At 37.5% G+C, this 25138-nt stretch overlaps 1 protein-coding gene across 7 annotated transcripts in view; it reads left to right on the top strand.

Moving 5' to 3' along the window:
• The window catches only part of RANBP6 (RAN binding protein 6), a 225517-nt gene that overhangs the window by 190039 nt on the left and 10340 nt on the right, over nucleotides 1–25138 (top strand). Inside the window, exon 1 of one of the 7 annotated variants that reach the window (XM_006190325.2) lies at nucleotides 17264–17285. The exons of the other annotated variants lie outside the window; for them this stretch is intronic. The gene's annotated coding sequence lies outside the window, so the exon portion shown is untranslated. Of the gene's footprint in view, nucleotides 1–17263; nucleotides 17286–25138 lie in introns of those variants that run through there. 7 annotated transcript variants of the gene reach the window in all.

Below are 25138 nucleotides of genomic sequence, written 5' to 3' on the forward strand. Positions count from 1 at the left end.
CTCACAGTACATCAGTTGTTGCCTGAGCCTGGGTTTATTGACTGAGAAGGGGTACAAGGGAACCTTTTGAAGTAATGGAATTGTTCTGTATCTTGATTATCATGGTGGTTACATGGGTATAATCATTTGTCAAAACTCATGGAACTACACACTTAAAATAGACATATTTTACTATATGTAAATTATACCTCAGTAGAGTTGATAAAAAAACACTGCTGCACATTATTTCTAGAGAAGAGAGTTGGTTTTTTTTACATCCAGCAAGTATTTATTGAGTGTCTACTGTGTCCCAGTGTTATGGAAACAACAGGCCAGCCAAGGAACAAGCACCACTCGAAGGGTTGGAGTACTCAGACTTATTACGCCGGTGGGCTCAGAGGGGCTTCTGCTCCAGAGCTCTGAGCACCTTCAAGATGTGTGTGTGAGGTTTTATAGGGTTAGTTACAAGCTTGGGATTTTTAGCCAATGGGGGTGAATAGCTCAGCAATATCACAAAAGGGAAGAAGGGAATCAGTAAACTAGAACTTTTTTAAAAAAAGAACAGATCAGTCACCAACACTAATTAAACTTAGATTTACGAGTTAGGCTCAGCAACTCAGATCAGTAATCCGACACTTGTTAAACTTAGATTTATGAGTAGGCCCAGCCCAGCTATTCCTTCACACCAGCTCTCTTCTATAAGTTTTATATCATCAGTGAACAAAACAGATAAAGATCCCTGCCCCCGTGGAGCTTCCTTTCTAGCAAAGAGAAAGAAAATAAATGACAAATAGGGAAAAAAATAAGAAAATTATAAGACTGAATGGTTCAAAGCTGAGCATTTGGCATTACTAACTCCAACAGAAAATTGTTGAGTTTTGACTTTGGATAAAATACCTAGCTCATTTGTGCAATAAATATTTAATAAACACCTATCATGAGTCAGGTATTTTTTTTAATTTTTTTTGATTTATAATCATTTTACAATGTTGTGTCAAATTCCAGTGTAGAGCACAATTTTTCAGTCATACATGGACATATATATATTCATTGTCACATTTTTTTCTCTGTGAGCTACCATAAGATCTTGTATATATTTCCCTGTGCTGTATGGTATAATCTTGTTTATCTACTCTACACTTTTGAAATCCCAGTCTATCTCTTCCCACCACCTGCCCCCTGGGCAACTACAAGTTTGTATTCTATGTCTGTGAGTCTATTTCTGTTTTGTATTTATGCTGTGTTTTTTTTTTATAGATTCTACATATGAGCGATCTCATATGATATTTTTCTTTCTCGTTCTGGCTTACTTCACTTAGAATGACATTCTCCAGGAGCATCCATGTTGCTGCAAATGGCGATATGTTGTCAGTTTTTATGGCTGAGTAGTATTCCATTGTATAAATATACCACTTCTTCTTTATCCAGTCATATGTTGATGGACATTTAAGCTGTTTCCATGTCTTGGCTATTGTAAATACTGCTGCTATGCACATTGGAGTGCAGGTGTCTTTTTGAAGTAGGGTTCCTTCTGGATATATGCCCAGGAGCAGGATTCTATTCCTAGTCTTTTGAGGAATCTCCACACTGTTTTCCACAGTGGCTGCACCAAACTGCATTCCCACCAGCAGTGAAGGAGGGTTCCCTTTTCTCCACAGCCTCTCCAGCATTTGTCATTTGTGGATTTTTGAATGACGGCCATTCTGACTGGTGTGACGTGATACCTCATTGTAGTTTTGATTTGCATTTCTCTGATTATTAGTGATATTGAGCATTTTTTCATGTGCCTATTGATCATTTGCATTTCTTCCTTGGAGAATTGCTTGTTTAGGTCTTCTGCCCATTTTTGGATTGGGTTGTTTTATTTTTTTCTTATTGAGTCATATGAGCTGCTTATATATTCTGGAGATCAAGCCTTTGTTGGTTTCATTTGCAAAAATTTTCTCCCATTCCGTAGGTTGTCTTCTTGTTTTACTTCTGGTTTCCTTTGCTGTGCAGAAGCTTGTAAGTTTCATTAGGTCCCATTTGTTTATTCTTGCTTTTATTTCTTCTAGGAGAAAATTTTTGAGATGTATGTCAGATAATGTTTTGCCTATATTTTCTTCTAGCAGGTTTATTGTATCTTGTCTTATGTTTAAGTCTTTGATACATTTTGAGTTGATTTTTGTATATGGTGTAAGGGAGTGTTCTAGCTTCATTGTTTTACATGCTGCTGTCCAGTTTTCCCAACACCATTTGCTGAAGAGACTGTCTTTATTCCATTGTATATTCTTGCCTCCTTTGTCGAAGGTTAGTTGACCAAAAGTTTGTGGGTTCATTTCTGGGCTCTCTATTCTGTTCCATTGGTCTATATGTCTGTTTTTGTACCAATACCATGCTGTCTTGATGACTGTAGCTCTGTAGTATTGTCTGAAGTCTGGGAGAGTTATTCCTTCAGGCTCTTTCTTTCTCTTCAGTAATGCTTTGGCAATTCTAGGTCTTTGATGGTTCCATATAAATTTTATTATGATTTGTTCTAGTTCTGTGAAATATGTCCTGGGTAATTGGATAGGGATTGCATTAAATCTGTAGATTGCCTTGGGCAGTGTGACCATTTTAACAATATTGACTCTTCCAATCCAAGAGCATGGGATATCTTTTCATTTTTCAAAGTCTTCTTTAATTTCCTTCATCAATGGTTTATAGTTTTCTGTGTATAATTCTTTCACCTCCTTGGTTAGATTTATTCCCAGATATTTTATTACTTTGGGTGCTATTTTAAAGGGGATTGTTTCTTTACTTTCTTTTTCTGTTAATTCCTCGTTAGTGTAAAGAAATGCAACTGATTTTTGGACATTAATCTTGTAACCTGCTACCTTGCTGAATTCAATCAGCTCTAGTAGTCTTTGTGTGGACCTTTTAGGGTTTTCTATATATAGTAACGTCGTCGGCATATAGTGACACTTTTACTTCTTCTTTTCCAATTTGGATCCCTTTTATTTCTCTTTCTTGTCTGATTACTGTGGCTAGGACTTCTAGGACTATGTTGAATAGGAGTGGTGATAGTGGGCATCCTTGTCTTGTCCCAGATTTTAGTGGGAAGCTTTTGAGTTTTTCACCGTTGAATATTATGCTGGCTGTAGGTTTGTCATATATAGCTTTTATTATGTTGAGATATGTTCCCTCTATACCCATTTTGGTGAGAATTTTTATCATAAATGGGTGTTGAATTTTATCAAATGCTTTTTCTGCATCGATTGAGATAATCATGTGGTTTTTGTCCTTTCTCTTGTTGATGTGATGTATTACAATGATTGATTTGCGTATGTTGAACCACCCTTGTGTCCCTGGGATGAACCTCACTTGGTCATGATGTATAATCTTTTTTATGTGTTGTTGGATTCTATTTGCTAATATTTTGGTGAGGATTTTGGTGTCTATGTTAATCAGTGATATTGGCCTATAGTTCTCTTTTTTGGTAGTGTCTTTGCCTGGTTTTGGTATCAGGGAGATGGTGGCTTCATAGAATGAGTTTGGGAGTATTCCTTCCTTTTCAATCTTCTGGAAGAGTTTGAAAAGGACTGGTATGAGTTCTTCTTTGTATGTTTGGTAGAATTCCCCGGTGAAGCCGTCTGGTCCTGGACTTTTATTTGTAGGGAGGTTTTTTATTGCTATTTCTATTTCCTTTCTAGTGATCGGTTTGTTCAAGTGGTCAGTTTCTTCTTGATTCAGTTTTGGTGGACAGTATGTTTCCAGAAACTTGTACACGTCCTCTAGGTTATCCAGTTTGGTTCCATATCGTTTTTCATAATATTCTCGTATGATATTCTGTATTTCTATTTTATTTGTTGTAATTTCTCCATTTTCCTTTCTTATTTTGCTAACTTGTGCTCTCTCTTTTTTCTTCTTTGTGAGTTTGGCCAGAGGTTTGTCGATTTTATTTACTTTTTCAAAAAAACAGCTTTTGGTTTTATTGATTTTTTCTATGGTCTTTTTAACCTGTATTTTATTTATTTCCTCCCTAATCTTTATAATTTCCTTCCTTCTGCTGCCTTTTGGGGTTTTTTGTTCTTCTTTTTGTAGTTCATCAGCTGGTGGGTTAAATTGTTTATTTGAGATTGTTCTTCTTTTTTTGAGGAAGGCCTGTATCACCATAAACTTCCCTCTTAGCACGGCCTTTGCTGTGTCCCATAAATTTTGTGTGGTTGTGCTTTCATTTTCATTTGTCTCAAGGTATTTTTAAATTTCAGCTTTGATTTCTTCATTGACCCACTGGTTTTTAATAACATATTGTTGAATCTCCATTCTTTCCTTTTGTTCTCCTTTGTTTCTCTGTTGTTGATTTCTAGTTTCATGGCATTGTGGTCAGTAAAGATGGTTGAGATAATTTCTATCTTCTTAAAATTGTGAGATTTCTTTGTGCCCAAGTTCATGATCAATCCTGGAAAATGTTCCATGTGCACTTGAAAAGAATGTATATCCTATTTTGGGGGATTGTAATGCTCTGAAAATATCCACCAAATCTAATTTTTCTATTGTGTTATTTATTTCTCTATTGCCTTATTTATTTTCTGTCTGGAAGATCTGTCTAGTGATGTTAATGCGATGTTAAAATCTCCAACTATGATTTTATTCCCATCAATATCCCCCTTTATCTCTGTTAGTAATTCTTGTATGTACTTAGGTGCTCCTATACTGGGTGCATATATATTAACGAGTGTAATATCCTCATCTTGTATCACTCCTTTAATCATTATAAAATGTCCTTCTTTATCTTTCTTTATGGCCTTTGCTTTAAAGTCTGTTTTGTCTGAAATCAGTACTGCAACACCTGCTTTTTTGGCTTTTCCATTTGCATGGAATATCCTTTTCCATCCTTTCACTCTCAATCTGTATGTGTCCTTCACCCTAAAGTGGGTCTCTGGTATGCAGCATATTGAAGGTTCTTGCTTTATTATCCAGTGTGCCACTCTATGTCTTTTGACTGGAGCATTTAGTCCATTAACATTTACAGTAATTAATGATAGATGTGTGTTTATTGCCATTTTGGACTTATCTTTGCAGTTAATTTGGTATTTCCTCTTTGTTCCTTTCTTCTTCCTTTTTTGGTTTGGTAATTTTCCTTTGTATTATCATGGATTTTATTTAATTTTTGTGACTCCCTTGTAAGTTTTTGGCTTGTGGTTACCCTTTTTTGTAAGTCTATTAGCCCATTACTATAACTGTTTTTATTAAACTGATAGTAACATGATCTCAAACCCATCCTACTTAGAACAAAAAATTTTAAAAAGAAAGAAAAAAATATTCTATATTTTCCTGCCTTCCTCTCCCACTCTCAATGATTTGTGTCTTCTTTTATAATTTCGTGTTTATTTTATTTGTAATTCATGAGTTATCGCCTTTCCAGATGTGAGTTTCTCATTTCTGTAGCATCCTGCTTCTTTTCTATTTATAGTAGACCTTTCAATATTTCTTTTAGCACGGGTTTAGTGATGCTAAACTCTTGTAGCTTTTTCTTGTCTGTGAAATTCTTTAACTCTCCTTCTATCCTAAAGGATAGCCTTGCTGGATAAAGTATCCTAGGCTGCATCTTTTTTTCATTCAGGGCTTTGAATATATCTTGCCAATCCCTTCTGGTCTGTAGTGTTTGTGTAGAGAAATCAGCTGAGAGCCTATGGGGATTCCCTTGTAACTCACTCTTCGCTTTTCTCTTGCCGCCTTTAGGATCATTTCTTTATCCTTGACTCTGGCCATCTTGATTATGATATGTCTTGGTGTGGGTCTATTTGGGTTCTTCCTCTTTGGGACCCTCTGAGCTTCCTATACTTGGATATCTCATTCCTTCTTTAAGTTTGGGAAGTTTTTGGTCATGATTTCTTCAAAAGTCTTTTCAATCCCCTTTGCTCTTTCTTCCCCTTATGGAACCCCTATTATGCGAAGATTGGCACACTTTATATTATCCCATAGGTCCCTTATGCTATTTTTATTTGTTTTTATTTGTTTATCTTATAGCTGTTCTTATTGGGTGCTTTCTATTGTCCTGACTTCTAGGTCACTAATTTGTTCCTCTGCATTATCTAGTCTGCTTTACATAGCCTTTAGATCATTTCTCATCTCAGCCAATGAGTTTACCAATTCTACTTGGCTATTCTTTATAGATTAAATTTCATTTTTGACATATTTTATATCTCTAAACACTATCTCTTTTAGTTCCTTCAGTACTTTGATCACTCCTTTTTTGAAATCTTGATCTAGTAGGCTATCGATATCTATTTCATTGATCGTTCTTTCAGGGGATTTCTCTTGTTCTTTTAATTGGGAATGGTTTCTCTGCTTCTTCATCTTGCTCCTACCTCTCTGGCACAGTGGTTTATGGAGTATCAGTTATCTATTGTGGTCCTTAAGGAGTTTATCTATCTAATGTCTATGTAGGAATAAAACTTAGAAAAGAAAAAAAGATACAAAGAATTTTAAAAGAAGGGAGAGAAAAAGGTTTGAAAACAGTGTATAATGAATAATAGAAGAGCAAGTTGAAGCAGAATTTTTAAAAATAATAATAATAAAAATATTTTAAAAAATTTTAAAGGGATTAAAACGGGTTATATGTAATTGTTTAAGAAGTAAAAATTAAAAGGGTAATAGAAAATAGAACAGGTAAAAACAGATTTTAAAAAAAAGGGGGGGTGGGGTCGGTGTTCTCCTGGAGACTGTGTGCTTTTAATGTGAAGTCTTTCTGTCTTCGTCCTGTTTTGGAAGCTCAGTTTGCTGTTTTCAGAGGCCCTCTGTTGGCACCCTCGTCTATGCTGCTCCCAGTTCCTTTCGGTAAGCAGATCGCGCCTCCTCCCAACCCTGGGTCAGGTGCAGCTCTCCTTTGCTGTGCGCGGGCGGGTCACTGCCCCTCCCGATGCTGCAATCAGATGTTGCAGATTGGCCAGGTAGGAGAGGGGGGTCGCGCCCCCTCCCAGCACCACAGTCAGGGGGCTGCATTCCTGCTCGAAAGGCGGTGGGCCACCCGCCCTCTCCCGGCGCTGGTTGCTGCACTGCTCTGTGCCACTGTGCGCTCCGCCTCGGGTTGGCGCTCCGCAAGCGGGCTCGGGGAAGACCGAGGAACAGCCCTGTCCCTGCTTCGGGCCAAAATCCAGCTCCTTGTTTGTCTTGGCGGAGCAAGTTCTCTGAGGGACCAGGACGGAAGGATCCTGTCTGCCTCGGGCTGTAGACAAGTCTCCGTCTGGCCTTTGAGGCTGCTAAATACTTAGGTGCCGATGCAGGTTTCACCCCCGCCCCCTCCTGGGTGCTAAGCACCAGAGGATATGGCGGCTATGCCTGAGCCCTGCCTCTCTTCACCCAAAAACTTCCCATGGGTTTTCAGAGATGGGGGTATTCACCCTTCCCCCCAGGGCACATCGGCCGTGTTGTTTTATGGAGGGCCCAGGTTGTTGCCCTGTGCACCCACAGCCATGGCGCACAGCCCCCTGCAGTCCCCTGGGGCTGCCTCAGTGCAGTGGTCCCTATCCTCCACCCATCTCGGGCAGCCTGGCCCTGCCCCCAGTTGCCAGGCTGCATCTCAGGCTGGGTGTCATGGGGACCCTCTGTGCCCATTTAACTTAGTTCTGTTGGTCAAGGGCTGCTCTGAACAGATCTGAGCTTTGGAGGCTCCCCTTCCGTCCTGCTGGCCTCTCGGTTGGAGAAGGGAGATCCAGCAAACAAGCGCCAGTCCTTCTTTGCCACTCCCTCCCGGCGGGACCCGTCCTGCTCTGTTTTGCCTTTTCTTCTTTCTTTTTTCCTTTTCTCCTACCAGATTTTTGGCATCTCTATCTTTTGAAAAGGACAATGTTCTGTAGGAGTTCCTCAGGTGCTCTGGTTGGCTGAGTGGGTCTGTGGATGTGAGTCTTGGTGCATTTGTGGGAGAGGGTGAGCTACTAGTGTCCTTCTACTCCGCCATTTTGGCCTCCACTTGAGTCAGGTATTTCTAATAGCAACCACAGTTACACATAACCTTACTCAAAAAGAGTTTCCAGAGAACTATACGAGGATAGGCAGTTGTGATAAAGACCCTAGTGTGACCCCAGTGTGATAAAGACTGTGATAAATGTAAGCACAGGGTGCCTTAAGACCTGTAAGTGAATCTTAGGTCAGGGAAGTTCTCTTAGAGGAAGTGACTCCTAATCTAGAGCTAAACAATGAATGGAAGTTGCAGGTAAAAAAGGAGGAAGAAGACATCAGGGAAGGGAACAGCACATTCAGAGACTCACTACAGAAGACAATTATGGCTTGTTCTGGACACTGAAAGTAAATCAGTATCAGCAGGAGGGTTGGAAAAGATAAGGGCTGGAAAAAGAGGTGTAGAGATGACTTCTTGAAAACCTTCCAAGAATGTTGGAAGTCCTGTAGAAGAGGTTCAATGGTTTCCTGGAAGCTGAGAGAAAGAACTGAAGGGTTTTAGGCAGAGAAAGTATATAAAAAGATTTATACTTAAAAAAAAAAAAAACTAGTAAACCTTTTATACCAGCAAGTATTGGTATATAGTCCCACCACCCCAGACAATCCCTAATGTTATACTAATGGTTAAAAGTGATATAGCCATGGTTTAAAAACTCAAACTATGTAGATTGATATAAAGTGAAAACTAGTACATTATCACCAAACTGTTAGATTAGAAGAATTTAAAAGATATATCAACCTAACTATAAAGTGTTTGGATTTAGAATCAAACAAATTGACTGTAAAATACATTTATAATGTATCTGGGGAAACTGGAGCCCTAGCATTAAAAATCTGATGATGTTAAGCAAATAATATTAATTTTTAGATGTGATGTATAGCAATTATGTTTTTAAAAAATAGTCTTTATTACTAAGAGCTGTGCTATCCAGTAGGATAGCCACTAGCCATATGTAGCTATTGAAATTTAGATTTAAGTCAATTAAAATTTAAAAATTAAAATATTTTGTTTATCAGTCACATTAGCCACATTTTGATGCCACATATGCCAGCTATGTATTGGACAGTATATATATAGAATATTTCTATCATTGCAAACAGTTCTATCAGACAGCAGATAAATACTGAATACTTAGAGATAAATACTGAAATATTTACCAATGAAATAATATAATGTCTGTAATTTCCTTTAAAATAATCCAGTGGGGATAAAAGTAGAGTGAGTGGGGCTCAGACAAAACAAGATTGACTGTGAGTTGATCATTACTGAAACTGGATAATGGGGAAGAAAGGAATTATCTATTCTCACTACATGTGTGTATGTTTGAAAATTTTCATAATAGAAAATTAATAAAGTCTTCACATCCTCTGCCTTTACCACTCTAGACCCTCAGTACTTCCCCTTGTAGATAGCCATTCTCTTTGAAATATTTAGAAAAATATTAAAACTAATCTTCACATGCATATGAAAACATTTCACATATTTTATAAATTTGCCTAAAAAGATGATACCACAGATACTGTTTAGTACTTTGCATTTTTTTACTAAATAAAATATTCTAGAAAGCTTTCTATTTAGCACATACAAATCTGCTTTATTCTTTCTAAAGGCTATTCAATAATACATTGTATAGGTATATCATAGTTTATTACAATTTATTTAAATAGTCATACATGGATGAATACAGAGTAAAGAATGGATTTGGGGGTGCAGGGATCCTGGAGTAGGTGCAGAAGACCTGTAAGTTACTTACCTGAGAGAAATGGATTAGAGTAAGGTAATTCAGTGGGATAGAGAGAAGAGCTTAGATTTTTTTTAAAAATTAAAGAAGCAGAATTAAGAGAACTTGGTGATTCCTTGAATATGAAGAATAAGGAAGTAAGAGAGGTCAGGGAGCACACCAAGCTTTTTGACCTGAACAAATGGTGATACCAGTCTTTAAAGAGAGATATGAAATCACTGTCAAGAAGTGGAAAGCTGATGAGCTTTGCTTTAGACACGTGGAGAGTCAGCTGTCTGTAAGTCCTCATAGTTGGCTATATGCACCTAAGGTCAGGGGAAAGTGGTGTGAAGCAGGGGTCTTCAGCATATACTTGGTAATGAAGCCAAGAGTGCATTAAATCACCTCCAGCCTTTCTGGGCCACAGTTCCTTCTTTAAAAGGTATGATAAGGCTCCTCTGACTCTCAACTTCCAGGGCATACACACAGAGACAGAGTAGAACCATTCTAGAGCCACCACCATGATTTAGTCTTATGATGTGCCAATGCTCACTTATGCATTATTCATGAACATAGAAGGAGTGACATGATAAGATCTGTGTTTTAGAAAAGTTCTAAGAGGAAAGAGTGAAAGCTTGAAAGCTATAAATTGTTACTCTAGTCACCTAGATGAATAAGAATGAGAGTTTAATCTAAGCAGGGCAGTGGGTATGGAAATGAGGACACAGAGTTGGGAAATAATTATGCTGATTTCTCTTTCAAGTTGCAAGGCACATAGGCTCACTCAGATGATATCAGGTAATAGACTGGAAAGATGAAGAGATAAGAAATACGAAACTAAGTATTCGCAGCAGGTTTTATAGAGAAACAGATGATTATCAGGACATAACACAACTCACGCAAACTTGATATTATCAGTTTACTCATAATTTCTGCTCACTCATGATTTCACTGCCTCATGGCTTTTGCTTTTACAGTTTCCTCTGTGTTACTGTCTGTTTCTGTGTTTCTCTACCACCTGTGTCCCTCTCTACATGTCCCTCTTTACATTTGCATATAAATTGTATAATAAATCATTACCCAATGTAGAGTTGCCTTGTGAAGAAGAGATCTTTCATGCCATTGTGGGTTGCTTCTGAGTCAGATTCCATTCCTTTTTCAGTGGAGCATTTAGGTATTATCAGTACAAATATAGAGGATACATAATCTGTTGAAGTTTGAAAGAAATGCTTGATGTGTTTGTTTAAGATATTGCCTAGAGAGACTGGTGGTGTGTAACACCTAAGAAGCTTCACAGAAAGTGATAAATTTCTCAATCTTTTCCTCAAACTTGCAGTCTAAGAAAACTACTTTGAAAAAAAATGCCAAAACTAGGTTTATCTCTCAAGGTAAAGTCCAATTAAATAGGCCTACTTAGTCTGATATAGGAATCAGAATGCCAACTTATCCATTTACAATGAGAAATTTTAAATTATAGGGACTTAAATTACTAAGTCCATGTAACTTGTACATTTTCTCCTAAAGGGAAGAGTCACATCTTCATTTCATGCAGGAAGAAAGGGAAAGACAAAGAGTACAATGTGCATGCCAGCTGAGACTACCTTTACCCCTACCTTCTTAGGAGCTTTTTTTAGGAAGCACATTCAACAACTTATATTGCACCAGCCAGAACTGTGTTACATGGCCATATTTACCTATAAGGTGAGCTGAGAAATATGGGTTTTGGCTGGACGTATTGCCTCCCACAAATATATCACCATTTTCCTAGGAAATAGGGAATAATGAATATTAGGTAGGCAAGCAATCACTACTCTCTTCACAAAAAAAAACCCCAAAAAAGTAGAAGACATGGGATCCCCTATTTGCATTTATTCTAAGTAAACATCACTTAATATCTATCCTTCTCATGAGATTGTTAGTTCCAGAATATACAAATAACTCATACAACTCAATAACAACAAAAAAGAGCCCAATCTAAGAATGGGCAGAAGACCTAAGCAGATATTTCTCTAATGAAGACAAAAAAAATGGCCAACAGGCACATGAAAAGATGCTCAGTATTGCTAATTATCAGAGAAATGCAAATCAAAAGTACAGTGAGGTATCACCTCACATCAGTCAGAATGGCCATCATTAAAAAGTCCACAAATGATAAATGCTAGAGAAAAGAGAACCTTCCTACACTGTTGGTGGCAATGTAGTTTGGTGCAGCCACTATGGAAAACAGTATGGATGTTCCTTAAAAAGCTAAAAATAGAGTTACTTACTGTATGATACAGCAATCCCACTCCAGCATATATCAGGAGAAAACTCTAATTCAAAAAGACACATGCACCCCAGTGATCATAGCAGCACTATTTACAATAGCCAAGACATTGAAGCAACCTAGGTGTCCATCAACAGATGATTGGATAAAGAAATTGTGAGATAGATAGATAGGTATACACACACACACACACACACACACACACACACACACACACACACACACACACACATATATATATATATATATAATGGAATACTACTCAGCCATAAAAAAGAATGAAATAATGCCATTTGCAGCAAAATGGATGAACGTAGGGATGATCATACAAAGTGAAGTAAGACAAAGACAAATATCATATGGTATCACTTATATGTGGAATCTAAAAAATGACACAAATGAACTTATTTACAAAACAGAAACAGACTCAGAGACATAGAAAACAAACATGGTTTATATATAAAGTAGATAAACAACAAGGTCCTGTATAGCATAGGGAACTATACTGAGTAGCTTGTAATAACCTATAATGAAAAATAATATGAAAAAGAATATACATATGTATAACTGAATCACTTTGCTGTATACCAGAAACTAACACAACATTGTAAATCAACTATACTTCAATAAAATAAACAAACCAACTCATAGAAAAAGAGATCAGATTTGTGGATACTGGAAGTGGGGTAGGAGGAAGGAGACTTGGATGAAGGCACTCAAAAAATACAAAGTCCCTGTTTAAGATAAATAAGTACTAGGGATTTATAACGTACAACATGATAAATATAATTAACACTGCTATATGTTATCTATGAAAGTTGTTAAGAGAGTAAATTCTGATTTCTTATCACAAGGAAAAAAATTTTTCTCTTTAATTTTGTTTCTATATCAGATGATAGATGTTCACTAAACTTATTGTGGTAATCATTTTATGAGGTATATAAGTTAAATTATTATGCTGTACACCTTAAAGGTATACAGTGCTGTATTTAATTATACCTCAATAAAACTGGAAGAAAAAAAAGCAACATAGTACTAGCACAAAAACAGACACATAGATCAATGGAACAGAATAGAGAGCCCAGATATAAACCCATGCTCTTATGGCCAGTAAATCTACAACAAGGAGGTAAAAATACACAATGGAGAAAAGACAGTCTCTTCAATAAGTGGTGCTGGGAAAATGGACAGTGATGTGTAAAAGAATGAGATTAGAACATTTCCTCACACTGTATACAAAAATAAACTCAAAGTGGATTAAAGGCCTAAATATAAGATCTGAAACCATAAAATTCCTAGGAGAGAACATAAAACACTCTTTGACATAAGTCATAGCATTATTTTTTTTTGAATCTGTCTCCTAATGCAAAAGAAACAAAAGCTAAAGTAAACAAATGGGACCTAATTAAACTTTTTTAAAAGCCTTTACACAGTATAAGATACCATCAACAAAACAAAAAGACAACCTACTGAATGGGAGAAAATTTTGCAAATGATATGACTGATAAGGGGTTAATATCCAAAATATATTAACAACGCATACAACTCAATATCAAAAAAACAAGCAACCTGATTTAAAAAATGGGCAGAAGACCTGAATAGATATTTTTCCAAAGAAGACTTAACAGATGGCTAACAGGCACTTGAAAAATGCTCAACATCACTAATCATCAGAGAAATGCAAATCAAAACTACAGTGAGGTATCACCTCACACCTGTCAAAATGGCTATTATCAAAAAGTCTACAAATAACAAATGTTGGCAAGGATGTGGAAAAAAGGGAATGCTCACACACTGTTGGAGGGAATGTAAATTGGTGCAGCCAATATGGCGAACAGTAGGGAGGTTTCTCAAAAAACTAAAAATAGAACTACCATATGATCCAGCAATTCCACTTCTGGGTATATATGTGAAGAAAACAAAAACACGAATTCAAAAAGATACATTCACCCTAATGTTCATAGCAGCATCATTTACAATAGCCAGAATATGGAAGCAAACTAGTTGTCCATCAACAGATGATCAACATCTTCCTTATGGGGTGTGTGTGTGTGTGTGTGTGTGTGTGTGTGTGTGTGTGTGTGTAAGGAAATATTACCCAGCCCTAATAAAGAATGAAATTCTACCATCTACACAACATAGATAAACCTAGAGGGTATTATACTTAGTGAAATAAGTCAGACAGAGAAAGACAAATGCTGAATGTTAGTGGAATCTAAAAAATAAAACAAGTAAATGTATATAACAAAACAGAAATGATTAAAAGATAAAAAGAACAAACTAGTGGTTACCAGTAGGGAGAGGGATAGGGGTATCAGATTAAAAGATATAAGCTACTAGGTAAAAAATAAAAAAGCAACAAGGATATATTGTACAGTACAGCAAAATATCACCATTATTTTGTAATAATTTTAAATGGAGTATAATCTATAAAAATATTGAATTACTGTGTTGCATATTTGAAACCAATATATTGTAAATCAACTACACTTCAGTTTAATAATGAAATGAAGTATTCACAGATACAAACACATTTTCATGTAACCTTTTCAAAAACATTAAATCGCATAGACATAGATTTGTAACAAGCTGAGAAGATCCTCTTTTGTCAGATAAAACAGATTTCTCAAAACAAATATCTTTGAGTGAACCATAGATTTAAAAAATAAACTAATTAAGTCATCTTTGTTTAATGCCATGAATAGTTTACAAGGCTAATTGGAAACACCAGCCTTCTCCCAGCCCCTTTTCCTTAAAAACGCTTTAAAGGAAGTCTCTTATGTTTCCTAACATTTAGTTCTGTGCTAACTCTCTCTCCAATCCCCTTACTCCTGCTAAAAAAAAAAAAAAAAAAAAGGCCAGGAGAGTTAAAGTCTTAGAAAAATTGATTTTTAGATTTGATAGAAAACTGTTGTGAGATATTTTTCTTGCCAAAAGAGTTAAATCTAAATGAAGATTAAGTGATACAAATTCAGTATCACACTTTCTTCCAGTTTATTCACTTTCTGTGCCTTACAACTTTTTCTGCATCAGTATTCATCCTTCTCTTCCATTAATTTTGTTTCTTGGTGTGTGTTCTCAAACACCTGACCCTGCTCACCAAAAATTTCACTTACAATGCCCTTTAGCAATATTTTTTTATGTATATGTTAATTTTCTTTTTATGAAAAATTTTAAACACATGCAAAAATAAGGAAGTTGCATAAGGAACCCCCATTTACCTATTACCCTGCTTTAACAATTATCACATGCTCCTCCCATTTCACCCATACCACCACCTACTTCTCACCACCACCTTCTCTCTCATATTCTTTTAAAGCAGATTGTTTTGTCCGTAGGTATATGTTGCTTTTGCCAACATGACCAGCTGTTTTCTATTTCTTCCTTGAGTTCTTCATGCAATTTCTATCATATGCTTTTCCATTCCTATGTGGGAGTTGTATTTTCTACGTTGAACTTTCCATCTGCATCTAATAAATGATAGAATCTAGTTGGTATTCAGTGCATGTTAAGTATGATGTCTTTACGTACAAAAATCAAGAATGGAACTAACAGGAAAAATAAAACCCTGACAACATGAGCAAGAAGAATAATATCACAACGTGTTATCTCTGTGTTGAAGAGAATCTATTATATTGTGTAAAATAAATGTTTAGGGAATTGGTTGAATAATGGGTCCTCAAAACCTTGCATTTTTGTATTGTATACTACTTTGAAATAAAACCCCATCACATGTTATATATTAGATCATAATGTCTTAGTTAATGGATTTGTTTTTTATCTGCTAGGACTTTGACCATTCTCTTCAGACTAAGGTTTTTGTGACTTTCTGCTGCCACATCATACCTTTGTTCCTCAAGCTTCTCTGACGTAATTTGTATTCCTGGTCGCGGAGCTTACCTTAGTCTCCCTTACTTCTCAAAGCAATAGCACCACCCTGTGGTAAAATTAAGATGTTTCCACACACTGGCACATAAAAATTTTTGCAGCTGTTCTTAACATGCCAACTAACTCTTAAGCAGTCTGGTGAAATTTTGGACGTCTTCTCAAATTAATATTTTTAAATCCATAAATACAGAAATACTACTGAGGCCAGGTATTCAGACTCCAGTTAAGCTGTAATAGGAAACTAGATACATGAAATTATGGTTACTTCAGAAATAACTCTTCCCTGTTATAATTAAGGATTGTCATTCAAGTTGTGTTTGCAGATAGGCAAATTACATAATGATTTTGGTTTAATCTCGATGAGTATTTACATGTTTTGTAAGAAGGGACAAGATTGGGGTCTTAACAGTGAAAAAATGTTGAGTTTTGTACCCAGGTCCTTTGAACACTTGAAATTTAGCATCTTGCCAAAAAGAAAGAATGGATTTCACAGAGTGCTCCTGAAAGCATGGCCTTGGAGCATAAGGGCTTACCCTGCACACTTTTATGGGGCCTACAAAGTGGAGCAAACTGGACAGTTAATACTCTTACACAGCTCTGCTGGGTGAATTCTGAAGGGCTCAAGAGTTAGTTTGTTCCTCAAAGGACTAATGAGGTAGCTCTAGGTACCAGTAGAGGGCACTATGAGGACTCTTTTGCCAGGTGGTGGCTGTTGGACTGCAACCCCCCTGAAATGGGGGCCCAAAGAAGGGTCCAGGGGTGCAGTAGGGAAGATGATTAACATTGCAAATCTTGGGTTATAAAGTAAATAACAATAATACAGGCTTACCAGATATTTCAGGATCTCCTATCTCCTGGCCATGTGGTGAGATTGCACTTTCCCACCCTATTCAGTGAGTGGGGCCATATGATCGGCATTGTCACCTAGAGTGACATGTATCGTTACTGGGTCAAGCATTTAATTGTCAGGTCTAGCTCCTCCAGAATTTTCTTTCCCTTTGACATAGGGAAGGACGATATTCAATATGATAGCTACTCTGCCTGGATCTTTGAGTAACTATAGTGAGCAGATTTTGTTCTGCTGACCCACAGAGGACATGTTGCATGACTGAGAAATAAATCTCATTTTAAACCAGATATTTGGGGATTATTCATTATTGTAGCATGACATAACCCATCTTGACTGTCACAGCCAGGTGCTCAACTAAGTGCTTTAAATATATTCATGTTCAGTCCTCTCAATAGATTTATTCCATTTTTTCTATTTTTCCAATGAGGAAACTGAGGGTTAGTTTAGGGACTTAACCCAGGTCATACAGAGGGTAAGTCCTTTGACTCTATATTGTGTCTCCTTAAGTATTATTTATACTACCTCCCAAGACCTGTTAGAAGCTGCATTACCTGGTCCTAGTAAAGGGAGGAGAAATGCATGGCACCAGGAAAGCAAGAGGGTGAATTGCTGAAGCTAGTGTCTAGCCTGTGGATCCTGAGTCATCCTCAACATTTAGCAGGTAAGAGTTTAACCAGCCACTCACTGATTTGAACTGGATTCCTCTTCTCCTTTCCCACAAACCCTCGCCAGGTTTTGTAAGTCTTCTACCTGGATTCCTTGCCTCCACCTTCTTACTCCTCCTTGGCATCTCACTTTTCACACTGCCTCTCAAAATCATCTTTTCTGTTAAAGGTTCTTAGCTCTAGCTCCCTATTAGGACCACCAGTGAAGTTTAAGGTTAGGGTTAAGAGCCTTGCAAATACCCATGCATAGTTCAGTAGGGGCCTGTGCAAGTGTATTTTTCGTATTTGGCTACAACTATGGACTATAATACAAAAGACTGTGATTTCATGTTTCCATGCTATCAGGCCCCAGTTAACATTTTCTAAGTTTTCACCCACCCAAACCTCCCTCCTGTTTCAGTTACAATAGAGAAAGTATTACGCCCTAAATAAAATATTTAAAATATTTTTCCATCTCCAGGCCTCTACCCCAAGTTGTTCCCTTTACCTGGAATTTATTCCTCTTCCTCATAGGTAACAGTTCTACCATCCTTCAAGTGCTACCTCCTCCATTTAGTCTTCATGGTGCCTCAAGTCAGAAGATATGCTTAATTCCTTGGACTCCCTCTATACCTGGCTGCATCTCTACCATACTTTTTATTATTCTACCTTTATTACATTTATTATACATGTCTGTTCCCCCCACTAGCCTGTTAACTCCTGAAGGTAGAACCCAGAGTTTATTTCTTTTTTTTTTTTGCCCAGTATTATTTTACTTTAGTATTCCACAAAGCCCCTCTCACAATGCTTGATATCTAGCAAGTGCTTAATATTCTTTAAAATGCAATTTAATTTGATGAATTAAATATTTATTCACCTATTCCACAAATATTTGAGTGCCTATTATAAGCCAGGCATCAGACGTACAAAATCCCTGTCTTCATGAAGCTTACATTCGAGTGGGGAACCCAAATGATAAATATGATAAATAAATTATATATGTAGCATATTGGAAGATGATAAGTGCTGAGAAGAAACAGAGCAGAAATGGTATATAAGGATCTATTTGAGTGATTTATATGCAGACTAAAATTTGAGAAGCTGTGCTGTAAATGAAGCAGTATTCCTTTCAGGGATTCTCTTCAGAATAATGAGTGAAGGTACACAGCAGATCCCCAAACCAGCTCTTTTTGGGGATCAGGGAGATCACAGGTCAATTTCTTGGAGGTTCAGAGCCAAATTCCAACATCACACAGGTAAAAACTCATAATGGAATCATAGCACTTACTAATATTTTTTCCTCTGATTTTTAGAGAAGGCTGTGTGGTTGTGCACATGCTCATATTTATTCACGTGTGATTAGAGGCAGGGAACTAACCTTTTTTGTCTGTTTGTTTTGCTTCACTAAGTTTTTCTTAGTGCCTGTTGTTAGGCATTGTGCTACCATAGCAGAATTAAATTTTAGACCCCAAATAAGGATTTATCAAGAAAGACTACATTTGTATTTAATCAAATTAAATTAGTTTCTACTCTAAACACATACATATTACTTTTTTAATCAGGAAGAAAATTAATTTTTACATATTACTTTTTTCAATACGTATATATTTTTATTGAGGTATATTTGATTTACAATATTAGTTTCACGTATACAGCTTAGTGATTCAAATCTTTTATAATTATACTTCGTTTGTAGTTACTATGAAATTTTTTTAATAGACTTTATTCTTTCAGAGCAGTTTCAGGTTCACAGCAGAATTGAGCAGAAAATACAGAGTTCGCACATAGACCTTCCCACCCACACATATATACTCCCCTACCCTCAACATCCCTCGTCAGTGTGGCATATTTGGTACAATCGATGAACCAACATGGGCACATTATTATCAACCAAAGTCTATAGTTTACATTAGGGTTGACTCTTGATGTTGTACATTCTATGGGTTTTGACAAATGCAGCCACCGCTATAGTATCGTACAGAATAATTTCATTGCCCTAAAAATCCCCTGTGCTCCATCTGTTCATTCCTCCCTCCCTCCCTCCCTTCCTCACTCTCCCCAAACCCCTGGAAACCATGATCTTTTTATTGTTTCTGTAGCTGTGCCTTTTCCAGAATGCCATTTGGTTGGAATCATACAGTTTGTAACCTTCTCAGACTGGCTTCTTTCATTTAGTAATATGTATTTTAAGTTTCTTCCATGTCTTTCATGGCTTAATAGATCTTTTTTTTTTTTTTACTGCATATGTATTTTTAAATTTACATAAATGTACTTTTCATTGTTTCTAAGAATGTTTAGAGCTTTAGCCTTTTAAACTTACATAGTTATCAAAGGAATAAAGCCAACCACAAAATAAGAATTAACTCAAAAAGATACATACACCCTGCTATTAACAGCAACATTATTTAAAATTGCCAAGATATGGAAGCATCCTAAGTGCACATCAATAGTTGAATAGATAATGGAGATGCAGCATATGTATATGCAATGGAGTACAACTCACTCATAAAAAAGAAGGCTATTTTGCCATTTGCAGCCCTTCATTCATTTTTTTTTTTTCACTTCAAAAACCAGAATTTTATAACCGGCAGAGACATTTCCATTACATCAAAAACAGCAAAATACCTAGAAATAAACTTAACCAAAAAGGTTACCTATACTCTGAAAACTGAAATGATGCAAAGAAAAGGAAAGATTTCTTGTGCCCTTGGGTTGGAAGAATCAACACTATCAAAATGGAGACCTTCCAAAGCAATCCACAGATCCAACGCAACCCCCGTCAAAATACACGTGACATTCCTCACAGAATTAGAACAAACAATTCCAAAATTTATAAGGAACCACGAAAAGACCCCAAATAGCCGAAACAGTCTTTTGTAAATCTCTTTTTTTTTTCTGTTTTTCCTTTTTGTTCTCTTTTCTTATGGTTTGATGATTAGAAAAGGTCCTTTAACATTTGTTGTAAAGCTGGCTTGGTGGTGCTGAAATCTTTTAGCTTTTGTTTATCTGTGAAGCTTTTGATTTCTCCATCAAGTCTGAACAAGAGCCTTGCTGGGTAGAGTATTCTTGGTTGTAAGTTTCCCCCTTGCATCACTTTAAATATATCGTGCCACTCCCTTCTGGCCTATAGAGTTTCTGCTTAAAAATCAGCTGATAACCTTATGGGAGTTCCCTTGTATGTTATTCATTGCTTTTCTCTTGCTAGTTTTAATATTCTCCTTATCCTTAATTGTTGTCAGTTGGGTGACTGTGCCTTGGTGTGTTCCTCTTTGGGTTGATTCTATGTGGTACTCTCTGCACTTCCAGGACTCGGGTGAGTGTTTCCTTCCCCATGTTGGGGAAGTTTTTGGTTATTATCTCTCCAAAAATTTTCTCAGGTCCTTTCTCTCTCTCTCCTCTTTCTGGGACCCCTATGATGCGAATATTAGAGCACTTCATGTTTTCCCAGAGTTCTCTTAAACTATCCTCATTTCTTTTTTTTTTTTTCTTTTTTCTGTTCTGAAGTAGTGATTTCCACTAATCTGTCTTCTAGCTCACTGATCTGTTCTTCTGCCTCATTTAGTCTATTCTTGGTTCCTTCTAGTGTATTGTTCATTTCAGTGATTTTATTCTTCAACCCTAGGTATTCTTTATATTTTCCAACTTTTTGCTAAAAACTTCATTCTGTGCATCTATCCTCCTCTTGAGTTCTCTGAACATCTTGGCCATCATTACTTTAAACTCTTTCTCAGATAAATTGCCTATATCCTCATCACTTATTTCTTCTTCTGGGATTTTATCTTGAGCGTTGGCCTGGGAGATATTCCTTTGCTGCCTCATATGGTCTATCTTTCTATGTGTTTGTGGCTTTGGGATTGTTGTTTTCTTATTTCTAGTGTCTACCCCTGGTGGATGAGGCTGGACTAGAGGCTTATGCAGGTTTCCTGGCAGGAGGAGCCAGTGCCTGCCCACTGCTGGGTGAAGCTTGGTCAAGGACCCCTGGTGGGTAGGGTCATGTCTAGTCACCTTTGTGGCTTAGGAAGTCTGCTGATGGGTGTGGCTGTGTTCCCACCCTGCAGGTTGTTTGGCCTGAGGCTTCCCTACAGGCTGTTGGGTGGGGCTAGGTCTTGTGCTAGTGATCCAATCAAGAAGGCTCCAGGAAAACTCATGTAGATTAACACTCCCAGAATGTCCGCCACCAGCTTTTATGTCCCCTGAGTGAGCCACAGCCATCCCCTACGTCTCCAGGAGACCCTCCAAATCCAGCAGGCAGATCTGGCCCAGGTTCCTGTGAAATCACTGCCTCTGTCCTTGGACCTGGTGCACATGAGTTTCCGTGTACGCTTCTCAAGCGAATGGAGTCTCCATTTCCCCCAGTCCCATGAGGCTCCCACAGCCAAACCCCCCTGGCCTTCAAGACCAGATGTCCTGGGGTCTCCTTCTCTTCCCAATGCCGGGACCTGAGCTGGGGAGCCTGACATGGGACTTAGAGCTCTCACTCCTGTGCGAGGGTCTCTGCAACTTAACAAATCTTCAGCTTGTGGGTCACTCACCCAGAGGATATGGGGCCCAATTATATCACAAGCATGCCCCTCCTGCTGTCCTGCTGTGGTTCCCTCTTTATGTTTCCAGTTGCAGAAGATCTTTTTTGCTAGGTTCCAGTCTTTCTTCAATGGTTGTTTAGATTCGGTTGTGGTTTTGTTGTCCATATTACTTTTTTAATCAGGAGGAAAATAAATTTTTAACATCTCTATGCCCTATATTGCTCAGTCATTATTGAGACTGTATCAGACACCTGGAGCCCCACTTCATATCCTCAACTTCAAATCCAGTCGCACAGCTACGGCAAACTGGTTCCTGCAGGCTTCCTCCCTCTTTGCACTGAAACCACCTCATCTCAAGCCTGTGCCTTATTTCTCTCACTCCCTGCCTTAGGGCTTACCTGATTCCTTTCTGTGCATGCCCATAGGTGCCTGTACAGCACTCATACACATGCAAACCGGAGAGGTTAAAGTCCCAACCAATGGGAGGCAGGAGCAGAGGAAAGAATGCTTCTCCCTCTTGTTCCTGATCATTTTGCGGGGCAGGGGCGGGGGGTGAATTTTGATTTGAGCTGAGGCCAGTAACCAACTCAATACTGCAACTTTGTATTGATTTCCCTTCATTCCCTGTGCCAAACTCCTGCTCCATGGAATTGCTTCTCAGAAAAATTAACTACATCCTAGCCTTTGTCTCAAGTTGTGATTTCAGTGGAATACAGGCAAAGACACACTTCCATCCAACTGAGTTATACAAAAGGTCCAGTCTTATAAAGAACAAGATAAATGGAGAAAACACTCCAGCCTTTGATCCACACTTTGAGCCACCAATTGAGATGTTCGTTACCCAAACTCAAATAGTCCCTTGAAAGTATTCAAGTATGGAAGTGTGCTCCTTTGGGCACAGTAATGTTTACAAGTCTGGGGGCCAGGTATTAGCATATTTTCACCTGTACACCCCATACCTGTGGAGATCCAGCCTCCATAAGAATAATAGTTCCCTGTCCTCATTGAACATCTTTCATCCTTTTCCTAAATTTGGGGGAAATACCCATTTCCTCTCTGTGCCTATTTCATACCCTGTTAGGATACCCATCCCCCTCCTACCCCACCCATACCTAAAACAACCTCCTTGATGAGTTTAAGCTTTCACAAAAACACAAGAGAAATTACCTTGTCTCCAAACAACAGCTTTCTTCTTTATAAATTACTCCCAAGGAAGGGATACACCAAGAAACTTCTTGGGAAATGGGGAAGGGGAAAAAAATAGAGAAAAAAAAAAAACTCCACATGAATTAATATTGCAAAAAAAAAATTCTACATCTATATTTTGTCTCATTTAGATGTCACAATGACCTAGTGAAGTGGGTGTTATTGTTCCCCATCGAAAATGAGCAAACTATGGCTTGAAGAAGTTTAGTAATTCTCCCCAAAGTCTCACACCTATTAAATGGTAAAAAAAGAATGTGCCTAGAGAGAGTTTATAGCCTGGAAGAAGGGCCCCCTTAAAAGAACTGTAGCTGTAAAATGCAGCCTGTACAAGAACTGCAACAGATGAGGAGAGAATGTGGTGGAGAGATGAGGAGTACATACTCTACCCCTCTTCTTCCCAGGCTCTTGCTGAAGCCTCCCATTGGCTAATTCAACCAGAAGGTGGAGAGCAAGGGAGCACTAGTGATGCGGTCAGTAGATGTCAGCATCCTGGGCTACAGAAAAAGACAGAGACTGTAAGGAGGGAGGGAGGGAATCAGTAGAGAACAACCAGCACATAATGATGCTCACAGTCTCTAACATTTTTGCACATCTTGTGAGCAAAGACGTTCTGGACTATATTATGTAGTGAATAGCCGTGGATGACAGATTATGTCTTCTGCTGGGACAAAGGGCAAGCGTGATGATTACTGTTCACAATGAAAAGATAATATCTCCTTCTGGAAAAAAAGCAGTCAGGTTTGCTGCCCATTATAAAAGATTTGTGTATCTAAGCTCAGTGTTCCTCTCCTATAACACAATCCATGATGTGTACAACTGGTGTCTATCCCTCTTTGCATCATGCTGTACGAACTGGGGGTTGGGTAACGGGGGAAAATGCTGATACTCTGACTATTGCTGTTGCCATGAGTAATAAAATTATTTTTTGTCCCCGATGCAGATTCTCATAATCTTTTACCATCATCCATGAAACTAGAGCAGGCTAACTTGTTAGCTGTGAAGTAGGGTAAAATCTCAGACCCTTCATAGCTCTTGACAGCTCAAAAAAAGAAAAGCCAAACAAAACATAAAACAACTGTATTTATCACGAATGGAGGTAGGTGTTACTCACCTCCTTACTGTGAAAGTTGATAATTCAAGAGAAAGAATTAAATACTCCTTCACAGTTTCCAAGCCACAGATCATGAGGGAGAGCTCTTCATTACAGAAAAATGCCAAATCATACACACAGAAAAATGATTAATTTAGAATAGTCCCCTTTTCCCTGCTCTCAATGAAATAATAGATTCAGGCAAGGACAGTCTGTAGGTTGTCAAAGTACTACTCCAAATGTAAATTATTGATTTCAAGGGGAAAAACAAAATGGAGAGATCAGGCAGTCGCCACTTAAAGCTTAGTATCAATAATTGTAGGACAACCAAACATTAAGTACACTTGATGAAATGCATATGAAGTACATAGCATTACTTATAAAGGATTCTTATCAAAAGTGCTTAACTTGAATCTAATTTAACCTTTATAGATAATGACTTCTTACAAATGGTATTTTCCAGTATTTAAAAAATGACTGAAAGTTAGGATAGCCAACTTTTCCACTTTGCTTGAGACTGTTCTGGAGCTGAAACTTGTACATTCCAAGAAACCCCAGTCCTGGGCAAACCAGGATAGTTGGTCACCCTAATACACATTTAAACAATTAGACTTCTCACAATTCTAATACATTAGATTTTCAGAAATCTTTTAAAAGTAGACATACAATAGTAAATTTGACATATAATGGCTACAAAACAGATCAGTACACTAGTACCAGTTTTATACTGACAGGAGTTCTAATTCAATGGATAATTTATTCTTCATTATATCATTATTATTATTACTTCTTCCTAAATATACAATTTCTTAAACTTACTTAAAAATTCAGGCTTACCTGTCACACCAGCTGAAGATGCATATAAAAATATTTTGGCATCTTCCAAGATGATCTTACCAAGTATACTACCCAGTGGGACTTGTCCTTTTCATAATTTATATTTTGTCTATTGCACAAGAAACTGTACAAAATATCATCTCTAATTATTCAGATATATTTTCATTTTTATAACCCTATTATTATTGTTACTAGTAGTACTACTAGTAGTAGT

The sequence above is a fragment of the Camelus ferus genome, chromosome 4 (genome assembly GCF_009834535.1).
Source record: "Camelus ferus isolate YT-003-E chromosome 4, BCGSAC_Cfer_1.0, whole genome shotgun sequence".
In the NCBI taxonomy this organism is placed as follows: Eukaryota; Metazoa; Chordata; class Mammalia; order Artiodactyla; family Camelidae; genus Camelus; species Camelus ferus.